Below are 15447 nucleotides of genomic sequence, written 5' to 3'. Positions count from 1 at the left end.
AGCTTTGACTAGAGGGACCTTTGTTGGCAAAGTAATGTCTCTGCTTTTTAATATGCTGTCTAGGTTGGTCATAGTTTTTCTTCCAAGGAGCAGCGTCTTTTAATTTCATGGCCGCAGTCACCATCTGCAATGATTCTGGAGCCCCCCAAAATAAAGTCAGCCACTGTTTCCACTGCTTCCCCATCTACTGACCATGAAGCGATGGGACCAGATGCCATGATCTTAGTTTTCTGAATGTTGAGTTTTACGCCAACTTTTTCACTCTCCTTTCTTCAAGAGGCTCTTTAGTTCTTCTCTTTCTGCCATAAGGGTGGTGTCATCTGTGTATCTGAGGTGATTGATATTTCTCCCGGCAATCTTGATTCCAGCTTGTGCAGTCTGGGATTTCTCATGATGTACTCTGCATATAAGTTATATAAGCAGGGTGACACTATACAGCCTTGATGTACTCCTTTCCCAATTTGGAACCAGTCTGTTCCATGTCCAGTTCTAACTGTTGCTTCTTGACTAGCATACAGATTTTTCAGGAGGCGGGTAAGGTGGTCTGGTATTCCCATCTCTCTAAGAATTTCCCACAGTCTGTTGTGATCCACACAAAGGCTTTGGTGTAGTCAATAAGCAGAAGTAGATATTTTTCTGGAACTCTCTTGCTTTTTCGATGATCCATGTGACGTATAGTCGGTGTAATATATTGAATTCAGATAAGATTTGGGTTCTGGAAATGAAAAGCCAGTATATACTGTGCACTCTTTATGTGGTCATTGAACCAAGCTCCTAATAGTATAATAGTTCATTTAATTAAAAAATTATAACAAGTGCTATTACCCTCCATGTGTATTATCTTTATTTAGTGATAAAGAGGCCCAGAGAGCTCAGTGACTTGCACAAGGAAACAACCAGTAAGTCATGGAAAGTGAAAGTGAAGTCACTCAGTCGTGTCCCACTCTTTTCGACCCCATGGACTGTAACCTACCAGGCTCCTCTGTCCATGGGATTTTCCAGGCAAGAGTACTGGACTGGGTTGCCGTTTCCTTTTCCAGAACCAGGATGCAAAAGTGTTAGGTGCTTACCTATGTTGTGCTTTGAAACTGTATGTGATATATAATTTTTTCAGCCTTGAAATAATGGAAGAAACTGCAGAGGAAATAAAAATAACATTATAAGGGAAATACTTGCCGAAACTGTTAATGCCGCCAAATGTGAAGAACTTCTTCAAACTTATTCAGGAAAATACAAACACACAGAAGCTATGCATAGACATCTGAAATTATACTGACAGATGCCCTGGAACTTGGAAATTGTCTTTCCTCTAACAATGAAGCCAATAAGAATTGTTGAATGAATGTAGATTTAGCCATTCACGTGTAACTCATCATGACCTTGTGGGGCCTTCCCAGGATAGATCTCTCCCCTATACCCTCTGCCAAAGCTTCTGTTTGAAGTACTCAGATAATAGTATCTCATGCATATTTCCTGAGTTTTTCAGATGCTAAAAACTGCCACAAAATGGAAGAAATTAACTACTTGATTATCATGCCCAGGAGCTGACTGCACAGGAGCTGATCACATACCTTGGGACACCTCCCCCCAACTTTGCCTTTAAAATTGCCTTTTGCTGAAACATTTCAAGGAGTTCAAGGTTTTTTTATTTTGTTTTACTTTGTCTTTTTTTGAGCACCTTTGACCCATTCTCCTTGAATGGCATTGTAATAAAACTTTCTCTGCTCTGAGCTCGTACATTTGGGTATGGCCTATCTGCCTGCACTGCAGGAGATTCGGGTTCAATCCCTGGGTCTGAAAGATCCTCTGGAGAAGGAAATGGCAACCCACTCCAATATTCTTGCCTGGGAAATCCCATGGACAGAGGAACCTGGCAGGCTACAGCTCCTGGGGTCACAAAGAGTTGGATACGACTGAAAGACTAACAGTTTGAGTTTCACTGTGCTAAAAGCACACACACTTACCTTCCGCAACAATGGAAGTTATCTGGGCCAATGAGTGACCTATATGATGCCTTTTAAGACATTCAAATACAGTCAAGAAAAATGACATAGGCTTTGGAAGCTGTGATTTACAAAGGAAATGTAATCGCGTTGCAGGAAAAAGCTGGTCTACCGAATCAAGAAGAGGAGAACCAAGGAAAGAAATCAGGTAGTGTTTTTCCAGGGTTGTTGTTATTGAGCAGAAAATTCTGGGGAGTTTCAGAATACGCACAGTACGTATTCCTTCCTTTTTAAGGTGAACATGTATTGGGGCAGCAGCACCCCAGCCACCAGGGCGCACACATTTGCGCTCACCCTTGCCACGGTTGCTTCTTCCACGGACTGGGCCTCCTGCGCCTCCCAGTTCAAGAGATGAGGTCGCTGGGTGGCCAGGGCCTCTGATGCTCTGGCCCTGAAACCTACTGGGACGCCACGCCCAGCCTTGCTTCGCCCCGCCCCACCGCGCCCCAGCCCCGCTCTAGCCACGCCTCCGGGGAAACCCCACCCACGGGCGGCGGGGACGGAGCCTGGACTGAGGGCCTGGGCTTCGTCCGTGCCTGAGGCGGGAGGCGGGTTTCCTCAGAACCCGCGTCCAAGTCTGTCCGAGGACAGAAAACGGGAATCGAATTAATTCTGTCTCACCGCTAATGAGGAGTAGGCAATGGTTCGCTCCAGCTCCGCTCAGTAGAAATCTGATTTCAATAATCAGGAAAAATTCTCCGTCTTCCGCGCTCCGGAGACACTGAGGACTACAACCCCCAGAAAGCATTGGGACTCAGCTATCTGACCTGCGCAGTAGCGTTCGTTGTAAAGTGCTATGACAACAGGGCGAAGATGGCTTGGAGTTAGGCTAGAATCGGGAGGTGTCCCTTCCGCCGCTGCTGTCCTTTTTCTGCTATATCCCACTAACTGCCTCCTCCATCATTTCCTCCTCTTTGTGAACAGCATTACTTTCCTCTGTTCTCTCCTGCCTGATCTCTGCCACGGGACTGATGCCGTTTTTCCTGCTCGTCTCTGAGGGTGACAGGGAGAGGATGCGGGAGAGCTACTTGATGGGATCACTCCAACTCCGTGGAGCTGGTGGTGCTACCTGGTGAGACGCTCTCTGTCTGGGTCGTGGAACAAGTTGGATCAGGAGAACGAGAAGGAGTAGTAAGGATTGCTTTTTCTCTGCGACGTCCGATTTTGCTCGTCGTTCCAGCCTTGGGACCCTGGCAGACATTCTTAAAGGGAAATCTATAGAGACCGCGAAGGACGGTGGGGCAGGACCCACCTGATTCAGCATCAGGTAAGAAAGTATGTCTAGAATTAAACATCGGATTCATGAATGCCCTTTCCGTGTTTTATTTTGTTTTATATACATTTTTTGATCAGATTGATTCTCTGATGCCATGTAATGGTTTTGGGAGATAGAGGATAACAGGTTTCTTATAGAATATGTTTGCATTCAAAAGAAAACACCCAGAACAATGTGTGTGTGTGTGATCCTGTGAACATGTCGAGAAAGGGTGATACGAATTTTTAAAGTTTCCATTCAGGAGTGTCACATGGTGCACAAGCATTCTCCTGTGACACTTCAACAAGTCTTCTGAACAAATGGTCAAAGCAGTTTCCAGCCTGTGACTGAAGTAGGATGCATGTACTAATACCCCTTAATTCCTTCTTGCAATAGGATTATTCCTTCTCCTTCCCTCTTTACATTGCAGACCACAACAGTTTAGATGAACTGAGGTGATCTCTCTCTCTTCCCCAGTTCAATGCCCTGCAATTGACTCCAATTTTGAGGATCTTTCCCACCTGCCTGCGCCCAACATCCATCTCACTTTTACTTTAAAAATGAAACCATGTCACAGACATTCACAATTTGAGGATGCTGGAGGGAAAAAGATGAGTCTTAGCTAAAGTCTGTGAGTATTCAAGACGGAGAGATTTTTCTAACCTCTTTATGTATTTGCTGCAAATACGTAGAGATTATTTGTTGAAGATTTTTTGGTAAATAGATTGAACTATTGTTTAGAATAATATATAAAAGAAACTGTAAATTCTGCAAATGATTTACAAGTTATAACTTTAAGGAATTTTTCATTTTCTGTAATTATGAGTAATTGTTCTTAAATTACAACCACACACTTATGTTTTTGGTGAGACTTCTGGATGGAAACCTTCTTTGAAGGGACAAAAAAAAATCCAGTATCAATAGGATATAGTAATTTTTAAAGCTTTGCAACTTTTGAAGTTTGTAGCAAATCTTATTCCCCAGGATAAGGAATTTCTCAAAAATTATTGAAACACAAAGCATTCTTGCTGATTAATGGAAAGTTACTGTCATTCTTTTCAATTTCAGTTTAAATCTTTGTTCCAGAGGGACTGTTGTTCGCATTCACCTTTGTAATTTTGTCTTGCTCGGAACATACCATAACCACCATCAGCACTACTGTTATTACTACTGCGAGGTTACTACTGACACTTCAGTTCAGTTCAGTCGCTCAGTCGTGTCCGACTCTCCACGACCCCATGAATCACAGCACGCCAGGCCTCCCTGTCCATCACCAACTCCTGGAGTTCACTCAAACTCATGTCCATCGAGTCGGTGATGCCATCCAGCCATCTCATTCTCTGTCGTCCCCTTCTCCTCCCGCCCCCAACCTTTCCCAGCATCAGAGTCTTTTCCAGTGAGTCAACTCGTCGCATGAGGTGGCCAAAGTATTGGAGTTTCAGCTTTAGCATCAGTCCTTCCAATGAACACCCAGGATTGATCTCCTTTAGAATGGACTGGTTGGATCTCCTTGCAGTCCAAGGGGGTCTGACATTTATTGAGTGCTTCCTATGGATTGGGCATTGGGCTAAGTAGTTAACATGTGTTAGGCTATTTTATTCTCCCATCTTCCCAGAACAACTGGGAATCTAGAGGAAGAGGGACTTGTCTAAGGTCATACAATCGAGGTCTGTCCAACTCCCTCTCCTGTGATCTTTCATCTTTTGTGGCTTTTATTAAAATTCTAGCATTGAGTCGATAATATTGTCTTCAAAATCAACATTCTTCTAACTCTGTGCATTTGTCATCTTGCCTGGACTGGAAGACCTGACCAATGTTTTCCAAAATTCGAGGCAGCACTAGCATGACATGGAGAAAATAAAGCTCCTGAAATGAAAAGCAATAGTGTCAGTGTCTTAGCCTCCTAATTTCAGCATCTACCATCTCACCCACATGTTCCTTCCTGAAGATTCTTGGGGTTATTATTGCCACAGCTGTTCATCTAGCCATCCTTCCATATTTTAGGACTAAGCAAATGAGGTATTAAAACACCCACGTCTTAAGTGAAAACTAAATCTGAGTAAACTTGGTGTGGGAGATAACATATATATAAATGTTAAAAACAAAAAAGAAAGTGAGAAGTGTGGAAGAGAATTTCTGGAGGATAAGGGATAAAGAGATGAGTTCTTATTTAATACTCTAATAAGGTCTAAGAAGTCAGTCTTTTGTGGCTATTTATAATATGCATCTGTTAAAACCTTCTAATTATTATTTTCTAATCATCCTTTACAATTTTAATTAAATATGGGAGATACTTTCCTGAAGTCTGAACTCACAGTGGTTAGAATTAATGTTAACAGAGTTATAACTTTTTAATTGTTGTGAGGCAGCTGCACTTATTTATAAGTAGATAGTCTGGTTCTGGGTGTTACTTCCAACTTCTTGCTATTGATAGTTGTGATCACTTGGGCAGGTTTCTTAACCTCTCTTTGTTCAAGAATACCTATAAGATAGTATCTGTGGTTTACTTTGTAGTTTTGTTATGAAGATTAGAATACTTGCAAAGCACTTAGAATGGTACCTGGGGCCTTGGTAAATGCTTAGTTCAGTTCAGTTCAGTTCAGTCGCGGAGATCAATCCTGGGTGTTCATTGGAAGGACTGATGCTAAAGCTGAAACTCCAATACTTTGGCCACCTCATGCGACGAGTTGACTCACTGGAAAAAGACTCTGATGCTGGGAAGGATTGGGGGCGGGAGGAGAAGGGGACGACAGAGATGAGATGGATGGATGGCATCACCGACTCAATGGACATGAGTTTGAATGAACTCCGAGAATTGGTGATGGACAGAGAGGCCTGGCGTGCTGTGATTCATGGGGTCGCAAAGAGTCGTAAATGTTAGCTATTATTTTCTTGTCTAGTGAAGGGAGATGATAGCCATGAGAAACCTGATATTTGGTTTTTATTTTACATTTATTTAAAAACAGAAAAGGGCTTCCCTGATAACTCAGTGGGTAAAGAATCCGTCTACAATGCAGGATACAAAGGCGATGCAGGTTCTATCCCTGGGTCAGGAATATCTCTTGGAGGAGGAAAATGGCAGCCTATTCAAAAATTCTAGCCTGAAAAATCTCATGGACAGAGGAGCCTGGTGGGCTACAGTCTAAAGGGTTGCAAAGAGTAGAACACGACTAAGTGACTAAGCACAACAGGCAAAAAACAAAATCATTAAGGAGCAGGAAATCAACGCTGAATGAATAGGGGATAAAATGCAAATTCTTATTTCTTAATTTTATTGAAGACAATTAATTAAATACAATTAAAATCAATCTATGCATATTAAACTTTTGTTATTTGGAATATTTTAAATTGGTTTTTGTAACAAAAAAGCCAGATTTCATGGCTGAAAATGCCTTATTACCATTGTTCCTTTCTTCCTTCTTCCTTTCCTGCGAGTAATAGACCTCTGCCATCCAACTGCTTACCTTAATATGCTAAAGTCAAGACCTATATGTTTTTGAACTTGGAAAATTAGCATCTTATATGAGTTTTTTAAAAAAAATTATTTATTTTAATTGGAGGCTAATTACTTTACATTATTATATTGGTTTTGCCATACATTGACATGAATCTGCCCCGTGAGTACATGTGTTCCCCATCTTGAACCCCCCCCCCACTCCCTCCCCATCCCATCCCTCTGGTTCATCCCAGTACACCAGCCCCGAGCATCCTGTATCATGCATCGAACCTGGACTGGCGATTTGTTTCACATATGATAATATACATGTTTCAATTCCATTCTCCCAAATCATCCCACCCTCGCCCTCTCCCACAGAGTCCAAAAGACTGTTCTATAAAAATATGGAATGCTTCACAAATTTGTGTGTCATCCTTGCGCAGGGGCCATAATAATCTTCTCTGTATCAATCCAATTTTAGTATATGTGCTGCTGAAATGAGCACATGAGTTTTAATTTATGGTTAATTTTTTTCTATCTCAGTGGGGTAGGATGTCCTTCTAGGAGAAAGGGTAGAATTTATTTTGCCAATCTTCTGAATTTAATTTGCCAATCTATTGTTCTTCTGATAGAGTGGTAAATGTGGCCAAAATATAGGAGTATCCTAATTTAAAAAAGGTGAAACTTTGGGACTTCTTTTGATCTAGTGACCAGGACTTCATGCTCCCAATGCAGGGGTCCTGGGTTCGATCCCTGGTCAGGGAACTAGAGCTCACACGCTGCAAGTAAAGATCCCACATGCTGCAATGAAGTTCGAAGATCCTATGTGCCACAAGTAAGACCCAGTGCAGCCAAATAAAAAATAAAACACTGAGCGACTGAACTGAACTAATTTTAGAAAATGAAAAACAAAAATAAAGGCACTCAATTATTAAAAAGAGTAAAATATTATTTTATTACTTTTTATTATGGGAAATTTTAAACATCAACAAAAACATAAATAATAGTGAAGCAATCCTCCATGTGTTCATCACTATATACTCTTTAAAAAATAGCAGCTTTTTTGAAATATAATTCACATGCCATACAATTAAACCATTTAATGTATACAATTCAATTTTTTTAATCTGTTTACAGATATGTGCAACCATCAGTTGCATGACAGTAAATCTTAGAATATTTTTATCACCTCAGAAAGAAGTGTCTCTTGTCTTCTCCTCTCCTTCAAACCTAAGAAACCACCAATTTACTTAGTCTCTATGGATCTGTGTATTCTGTAAATGGAATCATATAATATGTGGTCTTTTGTGATTGCCGTCTTTCTCTTGAAGTAATGTTTTAAAGTTTCATCCATGTTGCAGCATATATTAGTTACTCCATTCCTTTCATCATTGACTAATATTCTACTGTATGGCTATGCTACTTTGTATTTATATATTCGTTGATTGGTAGGCAATTGGGTCATTTCCACCTTTTGGGTATTATGAGTAAAGCTTCTATAAGCATGAGCTTATTTCTGAACTCTCAGTTCTTTTTCATTTGTCTATGTCTACTCATATGCCAGTACCATACTGTCTTGACTCCTGTTGCTTTGTAGTAATTTTTGAAATGGGGGAAATATGAGTTCTCCAATTTTGTTCTTCTTTTAAAAGATTATTTTGACCATTCTGAGTCCCTGGTAATTCTATAAGAATTTCATCAGAAGCCTGTCAATTTGTACAAAGAAGCCATGTGGAAATCTGGTAGGGATTGCATTAAATGTGGAGATCAATTAGGGAAGTATTGCCATCTTATTAATGTTAAGGCTTCAGAACCCTGAACATGGTGTGTTTTCCTGTTTATATATTTTTTTCTTTTGACTATATTTTGTAATTTTCAGAGTATATATTTTCTGTGTGTTTTGTTACTTTTATTCCCAAGTGTTTTATTCTTTGGATGCAATTGTAAATGCAGTTGTTTCTTATTTTTGGATTGTTCATTGCCAGTACATAGAAATACAATTGATTTCTGTATGTTGATCTTGTATCCTTCAACCTTACTGACTTGTTTATTAGCTCTAGTAGTTTTTGTTTGTTTGTTTGTTTTTACTGAATTCTTGAGGATTTTCTATATACAAGATCATGTCATCTGTAAGTAAAGATAGTTTTACTTCTTTTCCAATCTGTAAGCCTTTAATTTTATTCCACTTAATTGGCTAATTTACAGCCTCCAGTATAATAGTCAAATGAAGTGGTTAAGAAGGACATCCTCGACTTGTTTCTGATATTAGGGAGAAAGCATCTAGTCATTCACCATTAAGTATGGTATAAACTATGAGTTTTGCATGTAAGTGTTCTCTTTCTGTTTGAGGAAGTTCCTTTCTATTCCTAGTATGTTGAAAACATAGATCCTAATAATCAAAAAACAATCTAGAAAGAATAGAAGAGCTTTATTTGAGCCAGACTGAGGGCTACGGCCTGGTAGACACATATTCAAGAAGTTACAACTTTATAACCACAAAGTTATACAAATTGTTTGTCAAGAATTAGGACTGGAGCTTGGAAGGATGCTTGTTAAGCAAGGATTTATTGGAGTTTGAAATGGTTGCACAGTTATGAGGAAAGACTTTGAGATTATAAGGTTGCAGCTGGTAGCTGTTAGCAGATATTGTTTTGAAAACTTCTGCATGTATTGTTGAGTTTGATAAAGTTCAGATAAGTTCTCAGTGAAGCAGTAACATGAATAAAATACATCCACCATGGAAATCTGGCTCCATTTTGGATGTCTGAATCACAGTTACTCCATTTTGATTTTTAAATGCACTCTTTTCTTTAATGGTTAAAGCAGATGTACAATGCATATTTGACAGGCTATAAGACAGGCTATTCGACAGGCTGCTCTAGTTCATGTGAAGTATAAATTTAATTATATTTAAGCCAGAATGACTTCCCCGTATCTCATATGTGAAAATTTCTTCCATCAAGAGTTTTTACAATTGAAGAGTTTTGGATTTTGTCAAATGCTTTTTCTGACTCTGTTGATATGATCAGGTGTTTTTTTAATTTTACTTTATTGGTTTGGTATATTTTCTTAAATAATTTTGGGTGTTAAACTAACATTGCATTTCTGGGGGTAAATTACACTTGGCCATGGTGTTTAATTCTAATCATACATTGCTTGATTCACATTGCTGGTGTTGTGCTGAAGATTTTTACGTACACATTTGTAAGAGACACTGGTCCATAGTTTACTTTTCTTGTATTTGACTAGGTTTGTTATTAGTGTAACACTAGCTTCATAGCATGAGTTGGGAAGTGATCCCTCCTCTTTTATTTTTTGGAGAGATTAGTGAACAATTGGTGTTAATTTTTTAAAAACATTTGGTGGAATTTACCATCTGAGCCTAGTCTTTCCTCCCTTTCTTTCTTTGAGCCTGGTCTTTTTTTTGTAGGTAGTTTTTTGATTACTACTTCAGTCTTTCTACTTTCTATAAGTCTGTTTAGATTTTCAATTTCTTCTGTAGTCAGCAACAGATAGGTGGCAGCAGGACAAATAATGCTGACGTCCTGCCCCTCCTGGGAAAATGGTTTTCTGATTGGGAGCAGTGGGGAGAGGGTTCTTGGCTGTACCAGTCTGGAGTGCAGTACTGTCTTGTTGAACCAGGAGTATGGAGGAGGGAGTGTTAGTTTAAATATTACAGACTCTTACTGTTCTTACTGAGTTTTAGATTTTTAGCATTTCTTTATTTACTGTATGCTCCTCAGACAACTTCCAGAGACGTTAAATGATTGTTTTAAAAAATAATTTTCAGAGTTTCACTGGGAAGTGGGCCCATGGAACTTCTCACATGCCATGCCGAAAGTGGAATTCTCTGAAACTTTAAGTTGTATAATATATGGTTATGGGAGAAATACCTATATTGTCACAAGATTTCATCAGAGTTCCATTAGATATCAATGTGCTCTGGAGTCTGTAAGACTTATATTTAAGAGCAAGTAGGTGGTGCTAGTGGTAAAGAACCTCCCTGCCAATGCAGGAGATGCACAGAGACGAGGGTTTGATCCCTGAGTCAGAAAGATCGCCTGGATGAGGGCATGGCAACCCACTCCAGTATTCTTGCCTGGAGAATCCCCGTGGACAGAGGAGCCTGGCGGGCTACAGTCCACGGGGTTCCAGAGTAGGACACGACTGAAGTGACTGAGTGAGCGAGCAATAAAAATGATTATGTATAAGGTTGTTAGGAACACAGCTGATAAGTGCAAGGAGAATTTTTTTGTAGGTGTGTTTTATTTTTCAAGCCAAGAGATTAAGCTTTTTTTTTTTTTTGCAGATAAGCAGGGATATCTAGCAACCTTAGGTTGTTCAGACTTGCTGTCCAATCTATGAAACCAAAATGGAAAGGAACTCCCCTTTGAAATCTTTTGTCCTGCAGCCTAAGCTATCATATAAAAATACACCAATTTTTGAGAAAAGGAAATTAATGATGTACAAATTTACAAATGTACAAACACAAATGAAGGTTTGTGTTTTCTTAATTTTTGGGGAGTGGGCAGTACACCTTTCTCTGCTTTGCCTTTGAAATTGAAAAGAGAGGCACTGGGAGACACGCTACTGGCCATAAGTTCAAATTGTTAGTTTTCCTATTGTTCATTGATTTTTAAAGATGTTAGACCTTATTCCGGAGAAGGCAATGGCACGCCACTCCAGTACTCTTGCCTAGAAAATCCCATGGACGGAGGAGCCTGGTAGGCTGCAGTCCGTGGGGTCGCTAAGTGTCGGACACGACTGAGCGACTTCACTTTCACTTTTCCCTTTCACACATTGGAGAAGGAAATGGCAACCCACTCCAGTGTTCTTGCCTGGAGAATCCCAGGGACAGGGGAGCCTGGTGGGCTGCCGTCTATGGGGTCGCACAGAGTCGGACACGACTGAAGTGACTTAGCAGCAGCAGCAGACCTTATTCAGCAGTTGATTATCCACAATGGTAAATGATAACACCTGGATCATGGGTGAAACAGTGTGCTGAATTGTGATGTAATGTAATTCATGCAGTTCTGCTGCATATTAGGGCTTCCCAGGTGAAGGCAATGGCAAGCCACTCCAGTACTATTGCCTCGAAAATCCCATGGATGGAGGAGCCTGGTGGGCTGTAGTCCGTGGGGTCGCTGGGGGTCGGACACGACTGAGCGACTTCACTTTCACTTTTCCCTTTCGCACATTGGAGAGGGAAATGGCAACCCACTCCAGTGTTCTTGCCTGGAGAATCCCAGGGATGGGGGAGCCTGGTGGGCTTCCATCTATGGGGTCACACAGAGTCGGACACGACTGAAGTGACTTAGCAGCAGCAGCAGCAGCAGGTGGCACAGTGTTAAAGAATATGACTGGCAAGCAGGAGACATGGGTTTGATCCCTGGTGGGAAGATCCCCTGGAGAAGGAAATGACAACCCATTCCAATATTCTTGCCTGGAAAATTCCATGGACAGAGGAGCCTGGTGGACTACAGTTCATGGGGTAACAGAGAGTCAGACACGACTGACTGTGCACGCTCGCTAGGTATTAACTTATGTTTTGCCCTGGTATGAAGGTAAGTTGGTCTGAAATGAAGTAGCTGTGGTCTTGTTGAAGAAGAGCCATTTGTTGGACCTAGGTTTAAAAATGGCACCCCCCCCCACCGCCGCCCTTTTAAAAGGTTACAACAAAGCAAAACAAAAAAACCTCTCTACTGACCCATGCTTTTTCAGTGTTTCGGATATTAAATTGCAGGCAGTGACAGCTTAACAAGACCAGGTCTAGAGACCTGGAGAGGGTACATAGAAAAGCTTCTGCCATTAGCTCTGTAATTTAGACAGGGATCAAGACTATCCCCAAGGAAAAGAAATGCAAAAAAGCAAAATGGCTGTCTGAGGAGGCCTTACAAATAGCTGTGAAAAGAAGCGAAGCGAAAAGGAAAGATATACCTATTTGAATGCAGAGTTCCAAAGAGTAGCAAGGAGAGATAAGAACGCCTTCCTCAGTGATCAGTGCAAAGAAATAGAGGAAAACAATAGAATGGGAAAGACTAGAGATCTCTTCAAGAAAATTAGAGATACCAAGGGAACATTTTATGCAAAGATGGGCTCAGTAAAGGACAGAAATGGTATGGACCTAATAGAACCAGAAGATATTAAGAAGAGGTGGCAAGAATACACAGAAGAACTATACAAAAAAGATCTTCATGACCCAGATAATCACGATGGTGTGATCACTCACCTAGAGCCAGACATCCTGGAATGTGAAGTTAGGTGAGCCTTAGGAAGCATCACTACGAACAAAGCTAGAGGAGGTGATGGAATTCCAGTTGAGCTATTTCAAATCCTGAAAGATGATGCTGTGAAAGTGCTGCACTCAATATGCCAGCAAATTTATAAAACTCAGCAGTGGCCACAGGACTGGAAGAGGTCAGTTTTCATTCCAATCCCAAAGAAAGGCAATGCCAAAGAATGCTCAAACTACCGCACAATTGCACTCATCTCACATGCTAGTAAAGTAATGCTCAAAGTTCTCCAAGCCAGGCTTCAGCAATATGTGAACCGTGAACTTCCAGATGTTCAAGCAGGTTTTAGAAAAGGCAGAGGAACCAGAGATCAAATTGCCAACATCCGCTGGGTCATCAAAAAAGCAAGAGAGTTCCAGAAAAACATCTATTTCTGCTTTCTTGACTATGCCAAAGCCTTTGACTATGTGGATCACAGCGAACTGTGGAAAATTCTTCAAGAGATGGGAATACCAGGCCACCTGACCTGCCTCCTTAGAAATCTGTATGCAGGTCAGGAAGCAACAGTTAGAGCTGGACATGGAACAACAAACAGACTGGTTCCAAATAGAAAGGGAGTACATGAAGGCTGTATATAGTCACCCTGCTTATTTAACTTATATGCAGAGTACATCATGTGAAATGCTGGGTTGGATGAAGCACAAGCTGGAATCAAGATTGCGGGGAGAAATATCAATAATCTCAGATATACAGATGACACCACCCTTATGGCAGAAAGCGAAGAAGAACTAAAGAGCCTCTTGGTGAAAGTGAAAGAGGAGAGTGAAGAAATTGGCCTAAAGCTCAACATTCAGAAAACTAAGATCATGGCATCCAGTGCTATCACTTCATGGCAAATAGATGGGGAAACAGTGGAAAGAGTGGCTGACTTTATTTTTTTGGGCTCCAAAATCACTGCAGATGGTGACTGCAGCCATGAAATTAAAAGATGCTTACTCCTTGGAAGGAAAGTTATGACCAACCTAAATAGCATATTAAAAAGCAGAGACATTACTTTGCCCACAAAGGTCCGTCTAGTCAAGGCTATGGTTTTTCCAGTGGTCATGTATGGATGTGAGAGCTGGACTATAAAGAAAGCCTAGCACTGAAGAATTGATGCTTTTGAACTGTGGTGTTGGAGAAGACTCTTGAGAGTCCCTTGGACTGCAAGAAGATCCAGCCAGTCTGTTCTAAAGGAGATCAATCCTGTGTGTTCATTGGAAGGACTGATGTTGAAGCTGAAACTCCAATGTTTTGGCCACCTGATGCAAAGAGCTGACTCATTTGAAAAGACTGTGATGCTGGGAAAGATTGAAGGCTGAAGGAGAAGGGGATGACAGAGGATTTGATGGTTACATGGCATCACTGACTCAATGGACATGAGTTGGGTAAACTCTGGGAGTTGGTGATGGACAGGGAGACCTGGCGTGCTCTGGTCCATGGGGTTGCAAAGAGTCGGACACGACTGAGGGACTGAACTGAACTTAGGGGAGTCATATACCTACAGAATGAGAAGACTAACTGATTGATAAGTACCTTCTAGCTGTGGAGGCTCTTGATTTTAAAAGTGAGTCTTTTTTCTGAACTTTTGAAAGATGGCTAGTGGCAGGGGTCACAGGAAAAAGGAAGAGAAGTAGAGCATTGCTATAAGAAAACATCCACATAGGCTATCAGGTATCAGTTCAACTATTGGTTTTCAAACTTTAAGCTGCATGTGAATCACTTGGGGATATTGTTTGGGGTGGACTTGGGATTCTCAATTTTCACAAGCTCTTGGGTGATGCTGACCTGCTAGTCCAGGGACTGCACTTGGGGTAGCAAAGCTAAATAATCTAGAAAAGGAGGACTTTCAGAAACGAATGAAGTGCTAGGTGTCTAAGGAGAAATTGGTAGAGCAGGAGAAACAGGAAGGAACTAAATGTTGCCAGTTGTATTTTGTTAATAGGAATAGATATTCAATTTTATGATAGAAGTCCATGAGAAATTACTGCTTGATTTAAAACAGTTCCATTTACACACAGTGTTGGAGAGTTAGTTTTTCATATTGGAGATTCCTCCCCCCACCCACCTTTATTCTAGCAAGCTGAAAAAATTTGTTCACTAACAAAGGTTTTTAAAGCCATGTTCACATAATAGGTATTTTCATCAGATGAAGTCATGTGTGTTTATATTCAAACTACAGGTACATACACTTTTCGCCCTTCCTGATTATGCTTTTTGTCTTTTTAAGTAATATATCATAGCCATGATGATGACTATATGCTGAGTGTTGTGAGACCTCCTAGTGAGTCATTGAATGGTGTTGAATTGGGGTCATATTCTGCCGTGGGCTGCAAGAGAATGATGTGTCTTTATTGTGGCAGTCCAATGGTATGATGTGTTACAATTTTCCAATGTATCTCAAGTATATAATGGGAATATATGGCATTTATTAAATAATGTTACATCCCTCGCAAATTAAAAAATCCAATAAAAGTATAA

General features: G+C 40.7%; 1 protein-coding gene and 1 non-coding gene across 4 annotated transcripts in view; one reads left to right on the top strand and one right to left on the bottom strand.

Annotated features, from left to right (window-relative positions):
* Window positions 1-2501: 2501 nt before the first annotated feature.
* The window catches only part of BBS9 (Bardet-Biedl syndrome 9), a 491843-nt gene continuing 478897 nt past the window's right edge, over window positions 2502-15447 (top strand). For all 3 annotated transcript variants that reach the window (XM_055420896.2, XM_055420898.2, XM_055420895.2), the window contains exon 1: window positions 2502-3270. The gene's annotated coding sequence lies outside the window, so the exon portion shown is untranslated. The remainder of the gene's footprint in view (window positions 3271-15447) is intronic.
* Window positions 7093-7199, bottom strand: LOC129552877 (U6 spliceosomal RNA). The gene has a single exon (XR_008685358.1). It is a non-coding gene; the product is annotated as a U6 spliceosomal RNA (small nuclear RNA).

Source organism: Moschus berezovskii, chromosome 3, assembly GCF_049115385.1.
Source record: "Moschus berezovskii isolate FMDL1 chromosome 3, NW_MosBer_1.0, whole genome shotgun sequence".
NCBI lineage: Eukaryota > Metazoa > Chordata > Mammalia > Artiodactyla > Moschidae > Moschus > Moschus berezovskii.
Note: the sequence above shows the minus strand (reverse complement) of the source record. Positions and strands in the feature narration are given on the sequence as shown.